At 44.0% G+C, this 26,390-nt stretch overlaps 1 protein-coding gene across 1 annotated transcript in view; it reads left to right on the forward strand.

The window, feature by feature from the left end:
• Positions 1-794: 794 nt before the first annotated feature.
• The window catches only part of PLAC1 (placenta enriched 1), a 180,640-nt gene continuing 155,044 nt past the window's right edge, over positions 795-26,390 (forward strand). Inside the window, exon 1 of the mRNA XM_082717671.1 lies at positions 795-867. The gene's annotated coding sequence lies outside the window, so the exon portion shown is untranslated. The remainder of the gene's footprint in view (positions 868-26,390) is intronic.

Consider the following 26,390-nt stretch of genomic DNA (forward strand, 5'->3'; position numbering starts at 1 on the left):
TGTGCTTCTGAAATGCTTGCTCAAAGAGGTAACCCGGAAGCTGAATCTGGGAGAACAAACCCAGGGTGCCGGTGGGAGTCCGGTGGAAGGAAATGGTACACAGGTGAATTCATCACCCAGAGAGAAGTAATTTGCTAATAGAAGAAAAGGAGGCCGGAGAGAGAAACGGGGGCCACATGTGGTCTTTTAGGAGGTGGAAGCTGTAAGATTAATGGGGGTGAGGATTAAGGACAAAGTCCTGACAAGCACAACAGCTAAGAGACAGGCTGAAGGAGAGATGGGGCGGCAAGAGAGGTAGGAGAAAAACCTGGAGAAACAAGCCAACATTCTCGGCGGAGCTAAGGAGAGTCGTCTCCACGGTCACTTAAGATGAGGACCAAGAACTTCCCATTGGGCCTGACAATGAGGTCTCCTAGAGACTTTCGTGAGTGTGATTTTGGTGAAGTGGAAGGGATAAAAGTCAAGTTGCTGTGGCTTAAATCAAGGGAGGGGGGCGCAGAGGAAGGTTAGACAAGCAGCACAGTTTGGGCTTAAATATCCTAGTTTCCTCTTTCCCTTCTCTTCCAACCCTTGCTCAATTATAACCCCAAATCGCTCCCCATTTTCTCGAAGCTCTGTAGCCTTGGCGGCTAGCACTGTATCCAAAACATAGCAGTCACTCAATAAAATTTGGTTGAACAGTAGCCCCACACTCTAACCAATAGGGGGAGCTAAAAGAAAATCACTCTCATCTGCAGAAGGAGCTGGAAGAAATCCCTGAGAAAGTGTTAACCACACACCGGCCTCTAGGAGGAGCTTCAGGCTTCTTCCAGACATTGCTGAGGAAAACTCGCTTGAGGAGTCTGCATCAAGAAGTACCACCTTTAGGTAATATTTCTAAGTTATCCCTAATATGTACTTTCTGTTTGTGGCATGTGGGACTGGTTTTCCATTGATGACAGTGATGTGAAGTTTTCTGGGGGCATAGATTTAGCAAACAATATTTTAAAATAATGTGTATTTAAGCAATGAACATAACAAAAAGCGAGTTAATAGGAGTGATCCCTAGATATGGCCCCTTCTCTTCAAAGTAAAATCTGAATCAGAATTTAGATCCAGGGAAAGCATTGGGTCGCAATGGTGTGTGGAGCTGATGGTATGACGAGGTTAAAAGCTGTTGAATCTGTGTGGAATGCTCTTCTTGGGTGTCTTCTGAATCCTCTCTGGGATTCTGATTCTGCTTTTCTCCTGTGAAGTGTGGTAAAAGAAGTCTGGTACCTCTCCTTTAGCTTCTGAGGAGAAGAAACCCCTCTGGCACATTCAAGGTCAAGGGGGAACTTGGTTGGGGTTCAGGGGGAAAGGAGCCTAAAGAGGACTTGAGACCTGGTTTGCTTGGAACTGAGGTGTTTCCGGGGGACTTTCAGTGCTAAAACAAGGAAAGTCCCGGGCAAACTAGGACTGTTCAGTTACCCTAAAAGGTTTCTTGCCTTCCCTACATGTGGTTTTTCTTCAGTTTCTTTCCTTACCTCTCTTCTGACTGAAAGAGTGTTTAGGGCTCTAAAGCTAAGGTCAGAAGGTCAGCCTCAAAGAAAGAAGTTTCTAGTCTGAGTCACTGAAGCCTGTCTGCTTTGGGCAAAAGGAATATTTATTTATTTATTTATTTATTTATGAATGATTTTATTTATTTATGAATGATTTTATTTATTTGTCAGAGAGAGAGTGCACACAAGCGAGCACATGCAGGGGAGTGGCAGGCAGAGGGAGAAGCAGGCTCCTTGCCGAGCAAGGAGCCCGTTGTGGGACTTGATCTCGAGATGCTGAGATCATGACCTGAGCCAAAGGCAGACGCTTAACCAACTGAGCCACCCAGGTGTCTCAGGCAAAAGGAAATTTTTAGTCTGTATTTTTAGTTATCTAGTGACTACATCGAAGTTTGAGGTAAAAGCCTAGGCTGGTAAAGTGTTTCTTTGAATCCGTTCTTTAGGCATTTAATTCCCTCAGGATCTATGGGCTAGGGGTGGTGGGAAGGGGGACGCTGGCTGTTGCAGTTGGTGGGTCAAGAATTCTAGGATTTATAATCCTGATGGTGTATGGTTTGTCCTCAAGGACAAAACTAATATCTCGTAGCTGTACTTAAAATTAGTTTCTTTTTTTTTGTATGTATTTTTCTTCATTAGTTTTTCATCTTGAAATAATCAGTTATGAAGAAAAAAGCTCACTATAAAGATTTCAGACCTTCTAGAATCAAAGTAAATAAACTCCTCCCTGCACAGCCTTCTCATCTATAGTGTAGTACTTTGATTTGTATACTTAATTAGCCTTTTTATAATATGCAAACATATTTATAATAGATTTGCAGGCATATTTTAGAGATTTTTATTGAATTATAGCATATATACAAAAGAGTGTACTGCTTGATGAATTAGCACAAACTGGATGTTCTGTGGAATGTGCTAGAATGTTCTTTGTGACATGGGTGATGGTTACAAGTGTTTATTCAGTGTGTGGTAATTCATAGAGCGTGGATGGCTAGAAGTGGACATTAGGGGGCGCTTCAGGAGTTCTGGAATTTTCTGTGACCTGGGTGATTTATTAAATGGGTTTGTTTGGTTTGTGATAATTCATAGAGTGTTAAATGGCTGGAATTGGCATTAGGGGGTGCTTCAAAAGTTCTGAATGTTCTATGCTGACCTTTATGCTGGGTTTATTCAGTTTGTGATAATTCATAGGGGTGAATGGCCAAAGTAGGCATTAGGGAGTACTTTAGGAGTTCTGGAATGTTCTATGTTGACCTGGGTGATGGTTTATGGGTTCATTTTTAGCAACTGTATATTACTCCCTTGTACAAACATTCCATAATTTATTTAACGAATCCTTACTTGATGGTCATTTAGGCTCTTTATAATTTATTAGTATACATAAGTAGTAATATACATTTATTTTTGTTTCTGTAAGTATTTCTGCAGGAGAGATTTTTAGAAGTGATAAATTGTTGGGTCAAAGGGTATGTGCACTTTACTCATTATTTTCCTTTTGAAAAGGTAATACAAGTTAAGTGTAAAAAATTCAAGTAGTAAAAAGGGCATATAGAAAAAAGTCCGTCTTCCTTTTACTCTTGACCCCCAGTTCCATAAGGTCCTTCCTCAGACGCATCCAGTGTTACCAGCTTCCGGTGGTTTTTTTCCCCAGAGACAGTCTGTGCATTGCATATGCATTTACATATTTTATAGGAGCTGCTTAAAACCACACCTCCACCCCCCCCCAAAGTTGTACCAATTTATAATTTCTCCTATAAGGTATGAGAGTTCCCATTACCCACTAGAGATGATTTAAGGGTTCTAAAAAGATTTGAGTAAAGAAACGGATTTTATTCATTTATTTATTCATTTATTGGAAATAAAGTCACATATTTCAAAATTCCATAGGTACAGAAGAGTAGACAGTGAAATGTGTCCCTCCCATTTTCATGGGAGCCACCCTAGTTAATCTTCCCCCAGACGGTCGTATTTTCAGTTTCCTGTGTTTCCTTACAGAGAGTTATGCAAACAAATGCATCAGTATTTTCATTTTCCCAAAGTTTCACACAGACGATATCATTGTATGAGCTATGACTGTGTGTTCTCCCCTTCTCCCCACCACCCCCAAAGCTTAGTGCCTTATAACCATAGTTGTTCATTTTTTCTCATGAGTTTATGGGCAAGCTGGGAGGCGATCAGTGGGTCTAGAATGGTCTCACAGAGACACAGAGGTGTTTGCCTATGTAATCACAATTTTATTAGCACACCCAAGAAACTTAACATCGATAAGATAGTTTTATTTAATTCATAGTCCATATTCACATTTCTCAAATTGCCCCAATAATCTCCTTTAGAGCTTTTCTTTTCTTTTTTTTTTTTTTAGAATTTATTTATATATTTGAGAGAGAGAGAGAAAGAGCACAAGCAGGGTGAGCTGCAGAGGGAGAGGGAGAAGCAGACACCCTTGCTGAGCAAAGAGCCTGATCCCGGGCTTGATCCCAGGACTCTGGGATCATGACCTGAGGCAAAGGCAGATGCCCAACCTATTGAGCCACCCAAGTGCTGCTGCAGAGCTTTTTTCTTTTTTGAATAGAGCATCCAAAATTCAGGATCAAAGGTCATGCAAATTTATCTACTTGTCCTATCTCTTTAGTTTTCTTTTTTGATTTTTAAAGATTTTGAATTTTTTTTTGAAGTAATCTCTATACCCAACGTAGGGCTCAAACTCACTGCCCCGAGATCAAGAGTCCACATGCTATACTGCCTGAGCCAGCCAGACACCCCTTTAGTTTTCTTTTTTTACAGAACAGTCCCCTACTTTTTCCATCTTTCATGAAGTATTTATTTTGAAGAGCCTGGGCCCAATATTTTACATAATGTCTTGTAATTTGGATTTTTTAGATTGTTTCCTTTCCTCATGATTAGATTCAGTGAATCATTAAACATTTTTGGCAAGAATACCGTGTAGGTGATTCCCGTTGTATCATATCGGGAGGTAGGTGACATCAGTTGTCCCATTGGTGATGCCAAGTTTGATCACTTGGTGAAAGTAGTGTTCTCCAGATTCTTCCACTGGAAAGTTACTCTTTACCCTTTGTACTTAATGAATTGACAGTAAAAACTAGGTATGACTCTGTATGTGTCCTATTCCCCAAATACTTTCACCGGATAGTTTTAGCACTCATTAGTGATGCTTATCTGAATCAGTTGTTTTTATTTTTTATTAATTTTTTAAAAAGATTTATTTATTTGGCAGATCACAAGTAGGCAGAGAGGCAGGCAGAGAGAGAGGAAGGGAAGCAGGCTCCCTGCTGAGAAGAGAGCCCGATGCGGGACTCGATTCCAGGACCCTGAGATCATGACCTGAGCCGAAGGCAGAGGCTTTAACTCACTGAGCCACCCAGGTGCCCTCCTGAATCAGTTTTTAATGGTGGCTGCAAAATGATGTTTTCCTAATTCTGTCATTTATTAGCTACCATTCTGTTAAAGAAAGCTGCCCCCTTTCTTTTTGCATATCACTTCAAATTGCTTTGTTAAATTATTATTCAGTGTGTTATAACTTGTTACCATTATTGTACTGGTGCATGAACAGACAGGTCAATGGAATAAAGCAGAAAGTCCAGAAGTAAACCCAGGTATAAATGAAAATTTAATATATAATAAATTTTAAATATTATATAATAATATATAATAAATATAAAATATTATATATTGTTATATTCTTATATATGAATAAATATATAATTATTTTAAATATATGATAATAAGCAAATCACTGGGGCAAAGATGGACATTTTAATAAATGTTATTGGGATAACTGGATAACCACAAAAATTAGATAATTTGGCTGCACACCTTACACTGTACACTGGAGTAAACTTCAAATGGATCTAAGTGTAAAAAATAAAGCCATGCAAGTGCTTGAAGCAAACCTGGGTATGGGGAAAGGCTTTCTGCATTTGACTCCAAATCCAGATGTAACAAAAAAAGATGGAAAATGACAACTGCATAAAAATGAAAGTAACTTTTGCACGGCAAGAAACATAAGCAAAGTCAAAAGCAAGATGACAAATCTTGGACAAAAATACTTCTACCATATCCTACATGAAAGACTAATATCCCCAATACATAAAAAGCTCTTGAATTCCACAGGAGGGTCCAAGGCTGAAAATACCGAAAGGAAAATGTGTAGAAACATGAATTCACAAATCACAGAATAAACAAATGATCTTTAAACATGTGAAAAGATACTCCACTTCACACATATTAGGGAGAGATGCACATACGATTTTGAGAATATGCAGTCAACTTGACCCTGTGGCGCCTTTGGGGAGAGGGCTGAATAGTTGAATGAATGAACTGCTTGGGTCCTGCCACTTCATAGTTGAATGAATGACTGGGTGAGTCAAGTGGAGGCAACATCCACAGTTCCTTTAGTTCCCTCTCCCCAGTCTCTTTTTTGGGTGCCTATGTGAATTTTATTGCAAAATCTCTCTCCTAATTTTTCTCCCCGAGTTCCAACTCTCACCCATTTTTTACCTAAAGTAGAAGGTTAGGCAAGGCCCATCAGCATAAAATAAAAAATAAGTAGAAGTGCGAGTTTTAAAGGGGAATTAGGGACCAACAATGAAAAGTGCTGGAAAAAGTCCTGCTTGCTTATCTTTCTAGAATTATTTTCTCACGCATCCAAACAAGAAAACTGAGGACTAGTTTATTGCTAAGAAGATTTTTACATTTGTTTGATCTCATTGCTGAAATCGCCTCCTACGGTTTTGTTGTAAACCCACAGTATTTGAGCTTTCCTTTTGTGAGTTCACTTGGGAACTCTAACAACCATAGCTCCGGGTCTTCAAGCAAATGCATCCCAGGCACCCCAAAATAAATACATCAATAAACATTTGCTCTGTAGCACAACTGTAAGTATGTTTTTCTATTACACTTAATTTATTAACGCATAGAATACGGCTTTCTTCAAATGTTGATTTTTACCTCAGACTTTGAATGAGTCACTTGATTTTTTTTCAAGCCCAGAAAAACAGGCTTTCCTCCAGACAGTCATTGTACAAGGAGCCTCTTGGTAGTCAATCCTGTTTTCCCTAATATTATAATTAGAGATTGATCCAATAAATGCGACTTGGACATTTTGCTCAGTTGAAAGGTCCTGTAGAAAAAAAATCACTTGTATTAGAACAGAGCAGTTTGAGTGTGCTATAGATCTCTTTGTGTGTATTTAGGAATTTTGAGAGCCTTTATAAATAAGCACACTGCTTAGTAAAACAGCGCTCTGCGGGCTTGTTTTGTTTTAAGGCTTTGATGAATGTGAATACAGATTGGGACAAGGAAGCATTGGAGGTAAAAATTGGGGTAGTGATAACTTCCTATAAAAGTGCTATATGGTCGTTGGAGAATACATAAAAAGCACTGGAAAATAGAACATTCTAAAGTGAAAATAAAAAGTCACCCTAAATACACCAGGTAGACATAGCTCTGTGTTTGTGGGTTTTCTCTGCGTAATTGAGTTCAGGCTCTAATTACAATACTTTAGTCTCTGAAAAGGCTTAAACTTTGTGAGTATTTTTTAAAAAGAAACAGTCTTCCAGGGTATTTAGGTTTTGTGGGTTTACACACTACTGCGATGAATGATTGAGAATCTTTGTCTAGAAATCAATTCATAGAAGTCCTGTGTCAGTTACCTGCAGATGTCAGTGTGGATCTGAGTGTGGTTCAACAGTTTGTCCCAGGATATGGTGGACAGTTGAAGTCCAGTTGTGAACCAGTTGCTTATTACACAAGCACCAGTTTAGTTTGGATGAGAAAATGAGCTGCAAGCAAGGGCTTAAGTTGCTGAAATTTCTTTTTGCAAAATCTTCATAAGCATGGCTGCATTCTCTCACGGAAGATTATAGCCTCTTGTTCCGCCCCTGATTGCCTGACCAGGCTTTCTTAAATTTGTTACAGTGCTAGAGGAGTTGAGGTAGTTGGGCGAATGAAATTTGACTTCAACTTGCACGGCAAGTCTGAGGGATATATTACGAGCTGTGTTGGTTATACTGCTGTTACTGTATATTTAAACACAAAGTTTAAAACCAGTAATTCCAACTCTCAGTATCATCTTTGCCATTCCTTCCTACTCCCTTCTTTTCTACATGATTCCACGCTCCTCCAGCTTCACAGCATAAAAAATCAGAGTGTTTATTAGTCAAGGAAATTGTCAGGGAGACTTGCAATGGCTCATCGTGGCAAAGCCCTGTTCTTTCTTGGGCCATGACACAAATCTACCATCTGTTTCATAAGCCAGCGAGCTTCCTCTCAGCTACAATTTGCTATACATATTGGTACATAAATTGTTGGTAGCTTATGTTTACCTAGCAACAGAATCTGTTTGGCAGAAGGCTGTGGGAAAGGAGGCTTTCCTTTTTCTTTCTTTCTTTTTTTTTTTTTTTTAAAAAGCAGTTTCTTCATCTATAAATTTTCTTCAAGTGCAAGAAAAGCAGATATACTGGCCCAAACAATCTTCCTTTTATATAATTTTAACCCAAATTGTCTAGTAAATGCTCATTTTAGAGATTACTTTTGCCACTTTGATTACCTTGTATATAACTGAATGCCCACTTTTAAATTTGTTTTTCTTTTATAAGCAAACTTCGTACACATCACTGTGAAAAACCATCTTTGACCTTGTAGCTGTCAAAGATCACTGAGTTTTGGGACTATCCATATCCGTCTGGTGTAAATTTCTCTGGTTTCTGTGGGTCCTTAGCATCACTCGTGGATTTGGGGTGTTGAATTTACATTTCAGGAACACTGGTCAGGAGACAGGGCAGGGCGGATACTGTATGGCATCACTTATGTGTGGAATCTGAAAAAAAAAAAAGTCAAACTCATAGAAACAGAGTAGAATGGCGGTTGCCAGGGGCTGGAGGGTGGGGGAAGTGGGAAGATGTTGGTTGAAGGGTACAAACTTCCAGTCATAAGATGAATAGATTCTGAGGATCTAATATACAGTATGGTGACTATAGTTAATAATACTGTGTTGGGTACTTGAAATTTGCGGAGAGAGTCGATCTTAAGCATTTTTACCAAAAAAAAAAAAAAAGTAACCTGAAAAACAATCTGAGGGGTTTGAAGGGGCGGGAGGTGGGAGGTTGGGGTACCAGGTGGTGGGTATTAGGGCACAGATTGCATGGAGCACTGGGTGTGGTGCAAAAACAATGAATACTGTTATGCTGAAAATAAATAAATTTAATTTTTTTAAAAAGTAACTAGGTAAGGTAATGGATACGCTTATTAACTTGATTGTATACACAGAGCAAATGTATATTTGTATATTTGTGTATTGTATACATATAGCAAATCATCATGTTGTACACTTTAAATACATTGCCATTTTATTTGTTAGCTATAATTGGCCCTTGAACAACATGGGAGTTAGGAACACTGACCCCCTACTCCCGTGCAGTCAAAAATCCTTGTGTAACTTTTGACAGGGGCGCTTGGGTGGTTCAGTCAGTTGAGTGCCCGGCTCTTGGTTTCCGTTCAGGTCTTGATCTCAGGGTTGTGAGATCCAGCCCCGGCTTGGGCTCCACACTCAGCGGAGAGTCTCCTTCTCTCCTACTGCCTTCTGCCCCTCCCCCCACTTCATGCACATGCACTCTCTAAATAAATAAATAAATCTTTAAAAAATATCCATGTATAACTTTTGATTCCCCAAAACTCAAAGACTAACAGCCTACTGTTAACCAGAAGCCTTACTGATAACATAAAGTCAATGAACACATATTTTGTACACTGTGTGTCTTATATGCTGTATTCTTACAATGAAGTAAGCTAGTGAAAACAAAACGTTATTAAGAAAATCATAAGGAGGGGCGCCTGGGTGGCTCAGTGTGTTAAAGCCTCTGCCTTTGGCTCAGGTCATGGTCCCAGGGTCCTGGGATCAAGCCCTGCATCGGGCTCTCTACTCGGCGGGGTGCCTGCTTTACCCCCCTTCTCTCTCTGCCTGCCTCCCTGCCTACTTGTGATCTCTGTCTGTCAAATAAATTAAAAAAAAAAAAAGGAAAATAAGAAAGGGGTGCTTGGGTGGCTCAATTGTTAAGTGTCTGTCTCCAGCTCAGGTCATGATCCCAAGGTCTGGGATCGAGCCCCTGCATCAGGTTCCCAGTTCAGGAGGGAGCCTGCTTCTCTCTCTCCCCCCTCCCTGCTTGCATGCTCTCTCTCTGTCAAAATAAGTGAATAAAATATTTTTAAAAATAAAATGTATTTTAAAAAATCATAAGGAAGAGAAAATACATTTACAGTACTGTACGGTAAAAAGAAATCCACATATAAGTAGAGGCACAGAGTTCAAATCCAGTGGTTCAAGGGTCAACTGTATATACCTCAATAAGGCTGAGTTGTGGGGGCTGGAGAGGAACATTGGTCAGGATGTAGTTGTCCCTAAGTGTGACCAACTCCAGCACCATGCCCTGTGTGGTCTATTATTTTAATCTTCCTTTAGCTGAATGAGCTGTAGATTTCTACCTGCTTGCTTTCTTAGCTTTCTGATCAACAGAGCAATGTGTCTGCTGGAAGAAGAAAAAAAAAACAAAAGCCAAAGGGAGAAAACAAGTTCTGACATCCCTTCATGTTAATTATAGATATCATATGCTGTTAAAGGTTAGAGTGTACTTTATGCATTCCTTTCCAGAAGGGATGGAGGTGTTGTCCTGTCTGTTTCCTTGACTTCAGGCTTGCCGCATTGTGTTACCTTAGCACGAGTGCCTGCTTTTCCGTTTTGATCTACAACTATTGTGTAGTTCACTATGTAGTGGCAGTGTGGAGTGTACTAATGCGTCCCCGCCCTCCAAAAGGAGGAAGAAGAAATCCAAAAGAAAAAGAACTGTGCCTTCTTGAGACTTTGAAACTAGCCAGAAGAAAGACTACAGTAGGATTACTATATAGGCAAAATTCCTTTGGCCAGAGCCATCCCATGTCTTTGTTTCTGCCCCTTCAGTCCCTGACTCTTCATGCCAGGCATGTAGGTGAGAAATTAGCATCTTGAGCCACGAGATTGAATCCCATTTTCATAGAGCAGCTAGTTAAAGGTGAGCAACGGGAGACGAGCTCGTTAGAGGAGGGCTGGCAGAAAGAATGGAGGACGGGGCTTTGGGGACAGGAGAGAGGCATAGCAAAGACCCTGGAGTGGATGATCAAGGAGGGAAGCTCATGGTTTCATCTGACCAGCACCTCAGCAGTGGTGCTGTGCCAGGGACCCGAGGTGGGAGGAACAGGTTAGAGAGAAGACATTTTAAGAGGGTGATGACTGACCAAAAAAATGGTGGAGACATTTAGAGTCTGCTAGCTACAAGGGTAGGATGGTCATTTGTAAGGTCGTTGTCACCATTGAGGCTAGGTAATGAACTGGAGGATCCTACTGATCATTGCTATCCCATAGAACTTTCTGCAGTGATGGAAATGTTCTGTATCTTTGCTGCCCCATACAGTGGCCACTAGCCACGAGTGGCTGCTGAGCACTTGAAATGTGGCTGAGGCAATAGCAAAGTTGACTTTTAAATTTTATTTAATTTTAATTCGTTTACATTCAAATAGCCACATGTTCTAGTACACATGTCCTAGCCTAGCCAGATAGGACAGTGCAAGTGTAGAGGGAGAGGAGAAATGTGGAAGGAGGAAGGTGGGAATGGATGAACTAACTCTAAAGCAGAGAGGGAGGGATAACTTCGAGAGTCTTGAGGAAAAAAGAGTCTTCATCTGAAGTGGGAGATCTCTCACACCTCCAGTCACTAAAAGAGTTCAGACCCTCAGCTTCAGGTTCATTCAGCAACCTTTGACAAGCTCATCTATTAAGAATGGGGAGTTGGGAGGTAGAGGCCTTGGGGGCCTGAGGAGAAAGACTGGAATGTTCACAGGGTAAGGTGTTGTAAGGACCAACGTGACCATGGTGGAGCCAGGCTGCTGTTGACAGCATGGATTTGTGCGGGGCCAAGTCTAAGGGGCTTGATAGGGGCCAAATTTGCACCAGGCTAAATGTGCGCAAGTCCATATAAGGTTTTTCTTGGACTAAGACGTCAACTAAAAGGATCTGGAAAAGATTATTATGCAGTTTAAGCTTAGAAAGTTATGTTTAAGTGTATCTTAGTAGTTCTATTACTCTACCTTAAAAGTTTCCTGGTAAATTTCAGTGTTGGTTTCTTTCTCCCCTGGTGAATTTGAGCCTGGACAGTATAAAATGTGTTTGAAAGAATCTCACCAGACAGGTTGGGCCCCTTCTGCCTAGGGGGTGTTTGATTAGGGTAAATCTGCCAGATTCTGTCCCTTGTTCTCCTCTTGAAAGACTTTTGGGGGTAGCTAACCCATCTCTGGTATAGGAGTGGTAGTGACAGGAGGCTCCACTATAGCTATAAAAATTACAGCACTGTAAAAACTCATAGCTACTTAACTAACACACTTTCCAGATTCCTTGGGTGGCAGTAGCGGGAGATGCTTATTGCAATATAGATTCTGTTTGTGGGAAAGGAGAATTAAAAGAATGAGCAGAGAAGAATGGAAACTAACCAGCTAGGGTTTTTCTGTATGTCAACAATATCAAAAGAATTACGAACTAAAGAGAGGTTTTTTTTTTTTTTTTTTTTTAAGTCTAGGTATAGACAGCAGTTTAAAATCTTGCTGTTTTTAAAGATTTATTTTATTTTTTTTATTTTTAAAGATTTTATTTATTTATTTGACAGACAGAGATCACAAGTAGGCAGAGAGGCAGGCCGAGAGAGGAAAGGAAGCAGGCTCCCTGCTGAGCAGAGAGCCTGATGTGGGGCTCGATCCCAGGACCCTGGGATCATGACCTGAGCCGAAGGCAGAGGTTTAACCCACTGAGCCACCCAGGTGGCCTTAAAGATTTAAAAAAAAATTATGTAATCTCTACACCCAGTGTGGGGCTTGAACTTACAACGCCAAGATCAAGAGTTGCATGCTCCACCAACTGAGCCAGCCAGGTGCCCCAAATCTTGTTGTTGTTGTTGTTTTTTAAATAGAAATATCTTACCAAGCCCCAAATTTTAACTTCAGAAAAAAGTGCATGTTTTGGCTAAGTAGTCAGTCCTATGGATATTTCTGTGTAATTGATTTTTGTCTTTGATTCTTATCTTTACTATGGTCTAACACTCTAGTTTATGTCAAAAGCCCATGACAAATAACCTGATTAGAACTCTTTCTCTCACATTAAGGTATAATATGAGCACAGCATGTCTTATTTAAAATGTTCCATTGGCCAGAAAAGGGCAATACAATTACTCTGTTCTTTAGAACAGAGTAAGCCAGGGCTTTTAAGGGAAATAAAGATTTTGGATCCTCAACTTGCCAATATCAGATCTAGGTAATTGTCAGTTATTTAATCCATTGAGAAAGGCGATCTGCCTTTCTCAAGACATTCCCCCTATGTAAGCCCTGATATCAGAGTATTTTAACCTGCCTAAGTAGCCTTAATCTCTATAACCAAGTAAAACTTCCAAAGATGAGGGTATAACTGTGGAAAATAGAATCTGGCATACCTTTAAGATATAATAGGAGTAACTCAGAAATTGTCAAATGTTAATCCATTCATTTTAGGCATTTGTTAAATATCTTCCAGGGACTCCTAACATTGGTGGTGAGGTGGGGAGAGGATAGAGCTTCAAAGGCAGTAGGAGTTATGGTCTCATCTCCAGGGATCTTGTACTCTAGTTGGGTTAACTGATCTGGAGCTTCTAAAGCAATGAGCGAACAATTCGGTACCAAGTTACATAGTAAGGACCAGAAGATTGACTAGAACCTATCCCCTTAAAGATAAAATATCTTTATATCATATAAAGATATCTTTATAAAAGATATAAAGATATATACATATATCTTTATAAAGATATATCTTTATAAGATATAAAGATAAAAGATAAAGATAAACGTGATAGCTTGGAAAGAACTGGGACTCCCCTGTCAAAGGCCAGTTTTGTCATGAATTGACTGTATCATCTTGTTCTGGAACTCTCTAGGCGCTCAGCTGGTTTTTCTCCAAGATAGAGCTGCTGCAAGGTGCTAAGCTGGCTTCCGTGGAGTGCTTCTTTGAAAATTCGTCGAGAAGGATTTTGTAGGTGACAGTCTTGCCTGGGGCTGGAGGCCATACTGGGTAATTCCATAAAGTCATGGATAAGTCCTAAAGTCCCACTCTGAGGTGGGGCAAATTCTATGCTTTTGTGGTAGTACACGGGAAAGTGCTTGGAAAAGTGTAAAGAGGTAGAAAATGGGACGCTTGTGTCTTCATCCTTGTAAATGCTCCTGGTGGGTTCCCAGGGGCTGATGGTCTTCCTTTCTCTGCTAAATAGCTTCTTCCCCCCTGCAGCACATTTCCTGACTGCAGACTCTCAGAATGTCTCTTAAAAATTAATAAGCTAAGTGATCAGCAGAGAATTTCCTAAGGAGGTCCCTACTATTTCCCCACTCCCACAGACATTTATTTTCTCTTCCCTGGCAGAGTGCAACCTTCACTACAGGCCACTGAACAACATAATGTCTTCTTTTAAAATCATTAAGCTGAGTAACCAGGCGGCTCGAAATATAGCGGGGTATTTCCCAGGGAGGTCAGGTCACCGGTCTTCCCAGCTTCTTCAAGGTGAGGTGCCCGCCACCTGGCAGACACTTTTTTGGCCTCCTGGAGAGACCAGTGTTAGCCACAGGAAGCCAGCAACTGCACAGGACCCTCTGGGTGCAGGCTGGCAATGGGTTAATGAGGTTTCATTTAACTCTAGGTGGTCAGCGGTGTTCCACCCCACCTCTCCCAGAGTATGTCATTGTCCCGATTGAAAAGGCCTAAGGGCAGTGCTTAGAAATGAGTTTAAGCGGTTATACATCAACTAAGGATAAAGTCCTCCATGTGCGTCTGTGGTCTGCTCTATACCATTCCTTTTGACTCAGCCTGTACTACATTGGATTGTTTATCATTTTTCCACAGCACATGCCGTGTATCCCTTCCTAAAACCTGGGTAGTAGCCCCTTGAACGTTGAGCACAGTGTTCTGTATACAATATTCACTTGAGGTGAAAACAGATTCCAAGTAACATAGAAAATATGATCTTTTGAGGTATTTAGAGTCCAAAAGAAATTCTACTGATACTAATCCAAGAAACTTGGAAGTCTACACTTTCACCTCAAATCACGCAGATGGGTTTAACAGCCCACCACGTCTCTCTAATGTTACTGTATGGTTACCTCTGGCAGTCGGTGCTGGGATCTAGGAGTAGAGTTTGGGCATTGCTTAGCTTTGCCAATGACTATGATAGATCATCTATAATATATGATACGTGACATAGCCAGCAGAGCCAAACAAGTCACTCCAAGAGTGAGTTATTGACTTTCTGGACAGAAAAGGTGTTGGGTCAAGTCCAAAAACAGCACTGAATTTTCCTACTCTGCGAGCAGCGAGGAAAATGAAGGCCAAGGTGACCACAATCCTATCTAGCCTCTACATCTGCATTTACCAAGATGTTTTTAAAGTCCTTGATGGTAACTCCAGAGAGGCAGTAAAAATGGCCCCAAACCAGAGAGAGGTAAAGGGTGCCTTTCCATCTCTTGGGACCATTAGGCAGCCAGCCAGCTTGGCCAGCTGAGGGAGAACAAAGCAACCTGCCCTGGTGAGACCAGGCAGAGGTCAGGCAAGCAAACGAAACCGTTCTGCAAGAGGAGTGGGAGTTCTGACAAATTCAAACCGGGTCAAGGAGGAGGCCGATGATGGGATGGAAGTTTGTGGCCCAGGCCTGTGGCTGTATACCTTCCAGGACAGGGGGTCATGCCGAGCTCTGCAAGTAGTCTGGCCTCGTCCGTGTCAGCGTAGGGAGTCTTTTGCCTTGGCTTGGACGGATGGTAGTTTCACAGGCTGATTCATTTTATTTTTAAATTTTTAAAAAAGATTTTATTTATTTACTTGGCAGAGAGAGCACAAGCAGGGGGAGCAGCTGGCTGAGGGAGAAGTAGGGAGCCTGATGCGGGACTCGGTCCCAAGGCCCCAGGACCATGACCAGAGCCGAAGGCAGATGCTTAACCAACTAAGCCACCCAGGCGTCCCTGGGCTGATTCCTTTTAAATTCAACATATACAGTAGAGAGGTGAGGAGGGAAACTGATTTTAGGGCCTCCTACATCCCTCTGGTGTTTTTTAACCCAGCACCTTCAAACAAAGGGAAAGCCATGTTAGCTTCCTTCTGGGAAAGGAAGGAACCAGGCTCACTGTGGCTTGGGTTGTGCTTGCTACTGAGGCATTAATCAGGGCCCTGACAAACCTGGAAAGGGCTGGTTTCCTCTTCATGTATAGAATCATAAAGGGGGCACAACATTCAAACAAAAGGCCAAGGAAACCTCTCCCAGAGATCCTATCAACTGTCATTATGGACCAAGCAGTCTGGCCAGAAGGGAAAGCCCATTTTAGAAAAGGACCCTGTTTTTCCAGGCAGTGACATTCCTGTTACTCCGGATATGACTATAGTTCCAAAGAGGTCACTGCGGTAGACCTTAACTTCAGCTAGCTTTCAGGGAGTGGCCAGTTACTGGTGGTAGGGTTATTTTTCATTATCTCTAGCATTAGGGAGCACCGATATCCTATGCTTAAGATGGTGGCCATTGCGGGTCGATATCCTATCATCAATTCACACATTGTTTAACACAAGTGGAGTTTGGGGGATTGCTTCCAGCTTCACTGGGCAGAGCCTCATTAGTCTAAGCCAGTCTCGCTAAGTCCGTGCCCCGGATGTCTCAGGTCTACCTGGCTACGAGGATTTCTGTGGGAATGGGCACGTGACCCAGTTCGTATCAACGAGAGAGGAAGGAACATTTGCCGTGGGCTTCTGAGGAGAGTTTCCTTGGTGCTAAGAGGTCACTCTCCCTCTAAGCTGCTGTCATGGGTGGGTGTGAGGTCTGAAAGTGCTGTGGGGTCTCACTTGAGCTGGAGGACAGAGGCAACTCAGGGAGGAGAGTGGCCGGGGCCAGGGGGTCGGGGGAGGAGCTGCGGCCACAGCAATCACACTTCGCTCTGGACTTCCAGCCCTGGGAGCCAAAACCTTTCTCATTCTGGGGCGCAGATGTGACAAGAGAGGCTGGCTGGTCGCTGAGACAGGAACTCCCAGATCATCCATGGAGATGCTGGGGGACTGATACACTCCAGCTAGACTCAGAGGAGACTAACTCAGAAGACCCATTTGTTCATTGACAATGGAAGGTTGGCTTTTCTGTTGCCTGGAGTACTTGTGTCCCCTAACTTCCTTGTCCAGTATTAAGGTACCCGGGAAACCAAGTTAGTAGTAACTATAGGCACAATGGCCAACAACAACAACAACAATAAACAGTCTGATTTGCCTAAAGTGACGTAGTAAATGGCAGAGCACAGGATTTAGATTCTAATCTAAGTCCAAAACCCAAACTCTCTCTCTCTCTCTCTTTTTTAAAAGATTTTATTTGTTTGACTGAGAGAGTACAAGTAGGGGGAGAAGCAGGCTCCTCGCTGAGTGGGGAGCCCGATGCAGGTCTCGATCCCAGGACCCTGAGATCATGACCTGAGCCAAAGGCAGAGGCTTAACTGATTGAGCCACCCAGGCATCCCAATAGCAAACTTCTACTGAGCTTGTGCTGTGTGGCAGATTCTGTGCTAAGCACTCCACACATATCACCCAATTGATTCCTCATCAGAATTCAGTGTGGGGAGATATTATTATGATTATTCCTATTTGAGGAAACTGAGGCTTGGAGAAGTGAGGTAAGTCCCCAAGGCCACATGGATCACAGGGTCCCCTGGGCAGACTCTGAAGGAACCACTGCTTTTTAAGGACTCATAACCAAGGGAGGAGGGAAGAGTAGCACCTAGGTGGTCTCCTCTATTTTGATCCAAAATCCACCTTTGTGATGGTCCAAAGAACTTAGGTCTGCTCCTGTAAATAGTGCTACACACGTACCAACAACTTCTTCCCGTCTAGGTCTTCTTATGCAGTATTCACATTCAGTTACCAAAGACTTTTCTCACTACCACATCAAGATGACCGATTTCACATCAGTTAGCCTTTCAAATTGATGCCTTGTGGTTGAGAGTTTAGAAGCCATTCCCAGCCCCTTGTTGATTTGGAACCATGTCTTCATAGCACCAACTCTTGACACTTTTTGCACTCATGTCAGTTTCAGTGTGTGCCATTGGCTGGCCCTGAACCCCTGTAGCCCAGGTGTCTACCTTATTTGTATCCTGTGGACCTCTCCTTACTATCTGTGGCATTCTTGTGGTGTTAAATTGCCCGTTCTCACCTGGACCCTATCTCTTTGCACTGAAGTATGCTTCTTTTGGTTCTTTGTTCCTCTACTTTCCCACTTAATCATTTGGATTTTTCCATGTTTGGAAGTTCTCTCTCCCAACAAAATGGCAAACAAACTTCTTGCAGGCATCGCCCGTGTTGTCTGCTTTCTACATGTTCCTCACAGCACCAAGCAGAATGTTGAGCATGTAGTAAGCATTCAGTAAATGCTGATGGAATTGAATTATGAACAATTGTCTCATGTTCAGCCTTTCCTCAGGGGCTTTTGGTTAGAACATTTGGCTGGAATGCCATACAGACAAAACTGAATTAGGAAAAAATCACGGGATATAGGTTACAGTCAAGGCTCAGAATTTCACATTACCTAATTTTTTTTATTAAAAATATTTTGGAGCCCAATGTGGGGCTTGAACTCATGACTGTGAGATCAAGACCTTAACTGAGATCAAGGGTTGGATGCTTAACTGACTGAGCCACCTGAGCGCCCCTAGAATCTTTTTTTTAATCCCCGTATAGTTAACCTACAGTGTTAGATTTTGGTTTTGACTTCTTTTCAAATCAGTTACTTATTATTTGGTCTCATAAGCATTGCCTTTTGTTTCATGTCTTCTGGGTGGGCGTTTTCTTCTTTTAGCTCCCTAAGTTCTCATTTTCTCCTCTCACATACTGGAGTGAAGTTTTACTTCTTGCTGAAGAGGTCACTGTTGAGGCCAACCCATAGTGGCCTAGTATGGAACATGTGGCATTCACTTCTGTCTTCACTTTTCTTTGTTCTCTCTTTCTCTTGTTTTCTTTGCATTAACAGCTGCATGGAAATGGCAGCAGCTCGAAGGTGACAACAGAAACAGAGGGCCTGGCGCTAGCCATCCTTGGAGCTCACACTTGAAAAGGCGAGACACAAAGCTTCCACACGGAACAAACCACACACATTTGAGGATTCCAGTGCAGGAGGGAACTTAGGTCATCCATTAAAAAAAAAAAAAAAAGATTTATTTATTTTGAGAGAGAGAGAGAGAGAAAGCAGGGGGAGGGACAGAGGGAGAGGGAGAATCTTTTTATTTTATAAAGATTTTATTTATTTGACAGACAGAGATCACAAGTAGGCAGAGAGGCAGGCAGAGAGAGAGGGGGAAGGAGGCTCCCCGCTGAGCAGAGAGCCTGATGTGGGGCTTGATCCCAGGACCCTGGGATCATGACCTGAGCCAAAGGCAGAGGCTTAACCCACTGAGCCACCCAGGTGCCCTGGGAGAGGGAGAATCTTAAGCAGATTCCCTGCTGAGTGTGGATCCCAATGAAGGGCTTGATCTCACGACCCTGAGACCATGACCTGAGCTGAAATCAAGACTGAGCTGCCCAGGCTCCCTGAGAAGTCATCAATTAAGCCTGATTTGGCACTTTAAAGAAGTTAGCACCAAAACCACTGCCAAAACTTTGCTTATCCCTACTACCATGGACTCCAAAACCCCTCTCGGAATTGGAGGAAGACGACTGTTGTCTTTACTTCATTCCGCATGCCCCAGACCATGGGGCCACAGTCTTGGGTTCTCGGTGCTTGGGCAGGGCTCATGGGGCAGAGGCTGCTCCATCATGGAGGAAACAGGAGACCTGTCTGCCACCTTCAGTCACAAGGTCTCCTTGAACTGGAGTTTGATAGCTGGATTTAGGCAGCAGTGGCCCCCTTTAAGCAGACATGCCTGAGAGCTGACTTCCAAGAGGATGGAAAAAGGCCCTTCCCCAGTGCCCCATCCCCTGCCCCATGCCTCTCTGCACCTGGGACTGTTTGAAATCCCCACCCTGCCAGCTTTGTTCCTCACTAATCCCTGCTGAGGGGATTTGGGCCCACTCTCCACAGTCCCTTCCATCTGCACTTGGCTTTTGTCTTGAGTCCATAGTCCTGGCAAGGACTGACTTCTTCAAAGCCAGTGCGAGGGGAGTGCACGTTCAGAATCCTCTGCCTGGGGTTGGAGAGAGTGGAAAATGGAAAACATGCTCATTTTAGAGACATCTTATTCTTTTGGAAAAAAATCTGCAACCTCTGGCTGGTTTATCGAGGGTACACTGCCAAGCGTGTTTTCTGTTTGTTTTTCGAGACAGAGGAAACCATCTTTAAATGTCGCTGGTAAAAATGCAGGAACCCTCTGCCATGCTCCTCCCACACACTGCAAAATTATCTCGTGAGGTGGAGTGATGGTTTGCCTGCTGCTTCTTGTTGATCACAAAAGGTTTACAGCTGATCCACTCTGAGCAACAGTAAGGTCTTGGTCACTATATCATTACCCAGAACCTCTAGACAGTTGCTTTCCTGGAGATCTGTTATCGCTTAACTCTCATGCTGCCAACTTCAAAGAGGGAAATATGAAAATGGACGTTTTGCTGCTTGCTTCTGACCTCCTGTCTTCCAAAGTTCCCTTCACCATGCTGCAGTGGAAGGAAAGACAAGGGGTGTACATTCATTTGGGACATACTTTTTGATTTGGTGGAACCTCAGGAAGCCAGCCTGTCTTTACTCAAAATGGCGGGCAGCTGGAAACTGGGTTATCAAATCATGGATTGTTTTAAATAAATGTCTTATTGAAGTATACTATACACGTAAGAAAGTACACAGATGGTTAGTGTAAGACTTGATGAATTTTTACAAAATTAACTTATCCACATAATCAGTACCCAATTCAAGAAAGAGAGCGCCTATCTTGTATGAGTTTCCTAGGGCTGCGGTAACAAACCACCCCAAATGCAATGGCTTACAACAACAGAAATGTTTCTCTCCCAGCTCTAGAAGCCAGGGGTCTGAAATCAAGATGGCAGCAGGGCCCTGCTCCTTCTGGGGGCTCTAGGGAAGTGTTCTTCTTCACCTCCTCCACCTCTGGCAATTCCAGACCTTCCCTGGTTCAGGGCCATGTCACTATGAATCTCTGCCTCTGTCTTCACAGGACCTTCTTCTTCTTATCCCTCTGTGTGTCTCCTCTTCCATCTCTCACAAGGATACTGGTCCCTGAGGGCTCACCCAGATAATCTGGGATGATCTCATCTCAAGATCCTTCATTTGATTACATCTGCAAAGACCCCTCTTCTTCCCCCAAAGAATTTCACATTCACAAGTTCTGGAATGTGGGTATGTCTTTTGGGGGCCACGGTACAACTTGCCACACCTCTCATCTCTCCCAGCCACTGCCTGTCAAGGCTAACCACAGTCCTGACCTCTCCCAGCATTGACTAGCTTGGCCTGCATTTGAACTTCACATAAATGAAATCATACAAGTGCGCTCTTTTGTATCTGGCTTCTCTTGCTCAATGTCACCCATGTGAGATTTATATACATGTGTGCTTATAGCTGTAGACCATTCATTCTCATTGCCAGATGGCATTCCATCTGATGACTTCGTCACAGTCTAGACATTCTACGTTTGACGGAACTTTGAATTACTATCAGTGTGGGCTATTAGGAATATTTCTGTACCTGTGTCTTGGAGCATGTAGGCATGCATTTCTGTTGAGTATACCAGGAGCAGAATTAGTCCTAGGTTGTATGCTTATGTTCAGCTGTGGTGGATGGTGTCAAGGAGTTACAACATTTTTAAAGCTGGGTCGAGTTTTTGAGATCAAGACCAGACACCTTACTTAAATATAACGCAAATAATCCCAAATCCACCCCAGTCCAAGTCCACTCTTTCCCACAGATCCAGACCTTCTGAATTGGGCAGATAGTAATTTTCCAGCTTGTCATTCTGGCTTAGTCCCCCATCCAGGTGCTGGGCCAGAGTCACACCACACTGCCTTTGTCAGATCACACAAATGAAAGAGAGCTCAGTGGCCCCAGTCATGGGGGAGGCAAGAAGCAAACCACTTGTGTGGGCAGAGGACTGATGTGTGCCTAGTAAATAATCTTACATGTGCAACTTTCCTTCCAAGAAGTGTACATCGCAGCAGAGTCCCATCTTTTGGACTCTGAGCGATGGGGAAAGCTGAAGGCAGCTCAAAGTTCAAAAAAGCAATTTAACAAGGTGGCTCCCACCACCCCCCACTCCCACCCCGCTGTGTTATTTTTTAAAAGGCATTTAGTGTAATGAAGCCATTGCCTCATAAAGTCGTTTCACCAGGAACTTCAGTTTCCCCAGGAAGAGATGAAAATAAACTGAATGTTTCATGTCACTGTTCCCACGATTCTTAAAAAATCGTGTTTGTCTTTAACAGCTTGATACGGAACATCTCTCATCGATAAAGTATTGTTTTACTTCAGGATAACAAGGCAACAGAATCTAGAATGACAGTTTTATGCACATTTTAGACACGAATCCTCCGTATAGATAGATTACAGGCATGTTTGACTCCAGCCGTATTTTCCCACATAATTATTTCGTTTGAATCTCCTAATTATTCCATTCTGCTGAATACCAGCTGTCCGGTGAAGGGACAATTGTGTCTAAACAAATCAACAGGTTTTGCGTCATTGTCTAAATATGAGGGAGAAACAGCCCCCAAACTATACTCTGGCAGTTGGGTGGAAATTAACAGAGATCTAAATCCCACGTTGGGAATGCCTCATCTCTAGCTCCCCTGGAAGCTAACTTTCATAACTTGTGGAGCCCAAAGCAAAGCCAAATGAATTTTGGAAAGGTCAGTGGGAAAGGGATTAGGGTGGGACTTTCCCAGAGAACGTTTGAGCCTTTGCTCCATGAGCTATCTGGTCACCCCGGGTGGTTTGTACTTCTCAGGGATAGTGGAGGAGAAGACAAAAGCCATTCTCTCTTGGTACCTAGGTTCTGGGAGCAGGGGCAGGGGTGGGTGAACACCTGGCATTTGCCTGGTTGGCTTGGAAACAGCCATCTTTTCCTGGGAATCCCCACGAACAGTGTAGTTATGTCAGGAATCGTGGATGGGTGCATTTGTGGGAAGAAAATTGCCGAGAATTGCCTGCCTTGTGTCTTGTCATCAGGAGAACCGCTGATGGCTTCCAAATAGTCACATACCATGTGCTGGGAAAGCACTTCTCTCTGAAGCCAGCTTTAGGCACCCCAGAGCTCCAGTGCTTCTAGAAGCTAAGGGCCTGCAGATGTTGCCGTTAGCACTCTACCTTCCAACAATAATTGACCTTTCCCTTTTCTTATTTTCTTTTTTCTCACCCCTCTCTGTCTTGCTGTCACTACTTGCACCCCCCTCAGCTTAAATTTTCCCTTCATATTTTTTATATGTTTATTTCTTCCCGCAAAGATGTGGCCAAGAAGCCCCGATGGCTCTCAGGGTTAGAAAGGAAGTCCAGTCCCCTGGTCTGAGGCTAGCCAGCAGTTCTGAGAAGTCAGTAAGTCCCCAGAGATTCTTTTCCTCCTTCTATGATTGTATCAGCCTCCCTCTCCTTTCCTTGTTTATGTTATTGAGTTGTCTCTTTATACACGCTCACTCCCAAATCAGTTCATTCAAAGACTGTAAGCGTCTGCCTTCAGCTAATGAACTAATTTGATTTGAAGCCCAATCAAAGGGGACCAGATGAAGGAGTAGGGTAGACTGTCCCCCCTCCTCCCCACCCTGCCTTGTTTCCCAGAGACCCAACTGGCTTCTTCAGGGGCCTAGGTATGATTAGAGATGCCCTATCCTCTCCCTACGCCAGTCCCAGTCAGGGAGAAGGGTAGAGGAGCTCACCGTTATACTGTTGGGAATTGGCGGTGCTCCCAGTCAGGTCGCAGGGCCCATTAGTGCGCACACACTTCCCGGACTCTCCCCTGGCCCCCACCCAGAAGCCTAGCAAGCTAATCACAAGGAAAGTGTGTGTGTGTGTGTGTGACTGTCAGGAGTGAACAGGCGGGTGGCTTGCTTCCGAGTTAGCCTGCAGCATCTCTTTCTCTAGCTGCCATCCTGTATTGGACACAGCAGCCACCCAGTTAACATCCCAGCTCGGCCTGGGCTTATGAATGGAGGGACGGGAGATCCCCAAGCAAGTAAGCAGCTGTCCCTTTGGTTAATTATTGGGATCCACAAGCCCATCCCCATTGCCAGGGCTCCAGTGTCGAGATGATGAAATAGGTGATTAAGGGACTTGGAGGCCAGTCCACACTGCAGCTTTGTCTAGTGTTCCAACGACAAGTGTTATTAGTCCACTAATCATAACATTGCCTGCAGTGGAATTTCCTTGGGAAGGAATGGGGCAGAGCCTCCATGCCAGAGGGCCGCACTGCATGAAAATACTAACACATCACAATTGGCTGTTCTGTGGGAAGGCGATTCCAACATCCGATTCAGGAAATAGGTCACCAGGCTGCTAGATGCGCTGTTATTTTGATTTACTTCCTTAGAGTCTCACAGTTTTTCTGCACTTCTCTCTGGGTAGGAATCAAACTCCTCTGAGTTGCTGGCTTCTGGGCTGCCATGCGGGGCAGGATATAAGCAGGTTCTGGAAACAGGGCCATGGGATTCCAGTGGCCAGGTCTGCAGGGCCACCTGCTTCCAGGGATCTGATGGGATGCCCCTCTCGGATTGCTCACCCTCACCTTGACCCCTTTCCGTGGGATCTCCTGGAGGTCTGAGACCATGGCTTGTAGGAGCCTGCAGCTGTGCCTACCAGGCAACACATGTTCAGGGAGAGGGTAAAGAGGTACAAATGAGCTGGAGGGCGCCAGAGCCTTCTCGGTAATGAGCGTAGCAAAGCTTCCATTTCCGAGGATCTTGGGAGGATGAGATGTACTCATTTGGAGTGTCGCTCTGCCAGGGCTGTTAGTACCAGCTGTCGGTTTCTGGGACCACCCTGCTGGCGGGGTTAGGGGCCGAGCCGACTCTTTTATTCTGTACCTCTGGTCATTTGGGCCTTAAGAAGCAGGAGTCACAGGGGCTCTGGGGCTCTGTCACCAAGCAGCTGCCTCCTCTTTCCTGGATCAGTCTCGAGTTCCCCTGGTTTGTCCTAACCCCAAGCAGTTGTCTGCTGTCTTGGAGTGTCAGCAAAGGGTATTTGCGGGGCCTCTGGTATTTGCAGATTTCACATCAGGCGGAAGCTTATATTTCTTTTTCTTTTTCTTTTTTTTTTTTTTTTTAAGGTAGACAGATGGTCTGGCACTGAGGGCTCTGAATTTGCCCCGTGCTCCCTTTTTGTCTTTAACCATTCAACTGCTGGGTCTTTCTGGATTTGCAACCTCTTCCTTGGTACCCAGAGATGTACCGTATTTGATTGGGGCATCCATTCTGGGCTCCCGCTCCCCTTGCGCAGAGAGACGCCATCCCAGCACAGTCTTTGAGGAGGTGAAGGATTGAGCCAATGGTGCTTTGGGGCATTGTAATACCAGGGGAGGGTTGGAAGAATTCTCTTGGAGAGTACTGGGGGCTTGCTCCAGTTGGGAGGAGGGGGGATTCCTCCTTCCCCTCCCTCCCCCCAACTCCCTCTGACTTTCCCCCCTCTATTACTCATGATCTATCTAGACAAACAGTAAAAGGGAATATTTGTGATCAACTCCCCTAGTATTCTATTTCTTTGGGGGGCCCTGGACTGGGGAAGAGTTTCCCTGCCTTTTAAAATTATCAGTAGCCCATTAAACACGCCCTCCACTCTTTGGTTTTATTTGCTTGCTTGTTCTAGAAATCTTCAGAGCAGGGCTTGCCACTCTGAAGGAACTGGGGTTGAATTTACTGTCACCCCAGAACAGAGCACGTGGTTACTGCATGCAACGCAGAGACAAGGAAACGACAGGCCTCATGAATCGTAAGAACTGGCGTGCCGCGGGGACACAGTGGAGAGGAGAGCCCAGTGCTTGTGAAGGCGCTGATGTCAGCCACCGCCGGCTTTAATTCCCAGCTGGGCTGCCTCCTCGACGTGGGGCCAGGCAAGCTCCTGAGCCCCTGCTTCCGATCCTCCAGACGAAATCAAGCGTTCTTAGTGCAAAAGGGTTGGGAAGGATAAATGAGAAAACCTAGGTGACATGCTTTGTTAGGTCAGTGCTGAAAATTCGCGAAGTGGCCGCTCAGTGTTGACTTTTGTCATTGTGAAAATCACCTCCCTGGCTCTGTGGTCCCATTTCCTGTTGAAGAGCAACTGAAGGAGCCACAGGAGCCACCCTCCCCCCCCCCCCCCCGCCCACATCTGAGTCTGGCTATTTTCGAGGCTCGCTCTGGAATGGGCCGGCCCCAGCAGTGCAGGGGGTGGGAGGCCGGGAGGGAGGCAGGCATTATGCTCTGGGTTGCAGCTGTGGAAGCCAGTACAGTATCCCCCACATCCCACATGCCAGATGAATCAAGCTGAGGGCCAGATCTGGGCTGTGGGCCAGAGGCTCCCCACCCTGATTTATAGTGTGGACAGAGATGTGGGTGTTTTGTGAATATATTTTGATGATGATAAAAAAGAAAGCAAGAGAGAGAGAGAGAGAGAGGAAGAAAAAAAAACACCCTTCCTGAAAAATGTGCTGAGGGAGGGAGGTTCGGGCCTATCTGCAAGATTAGAGCAGGAGTCACTCGTAGGAAGGAGGCCCCGTGGAAGAGTGGCCTGTGGTAGGCAGTGCCCCTTGAAACACACTGAATTGTGAATGAGGCCCCTGTGTGCCAGGCATTGGGGGTTAGACCAGGCCTGCTGGCCCTGCGCAGGTGTGGAGTGGGGGACTAAGCCTGCATTTTAA

Source organism: Mustela nivalis (assembly GCF_964662115.1).
Source record: "Mustela nivalis genome assembly, chromosome: X".
NCBI classification, from domain to species: Eukaryota; Metazoa; Chordata; class Mammalia; order Carnivora; family Mustelidae; genus Mustela; species Mustela nivalis.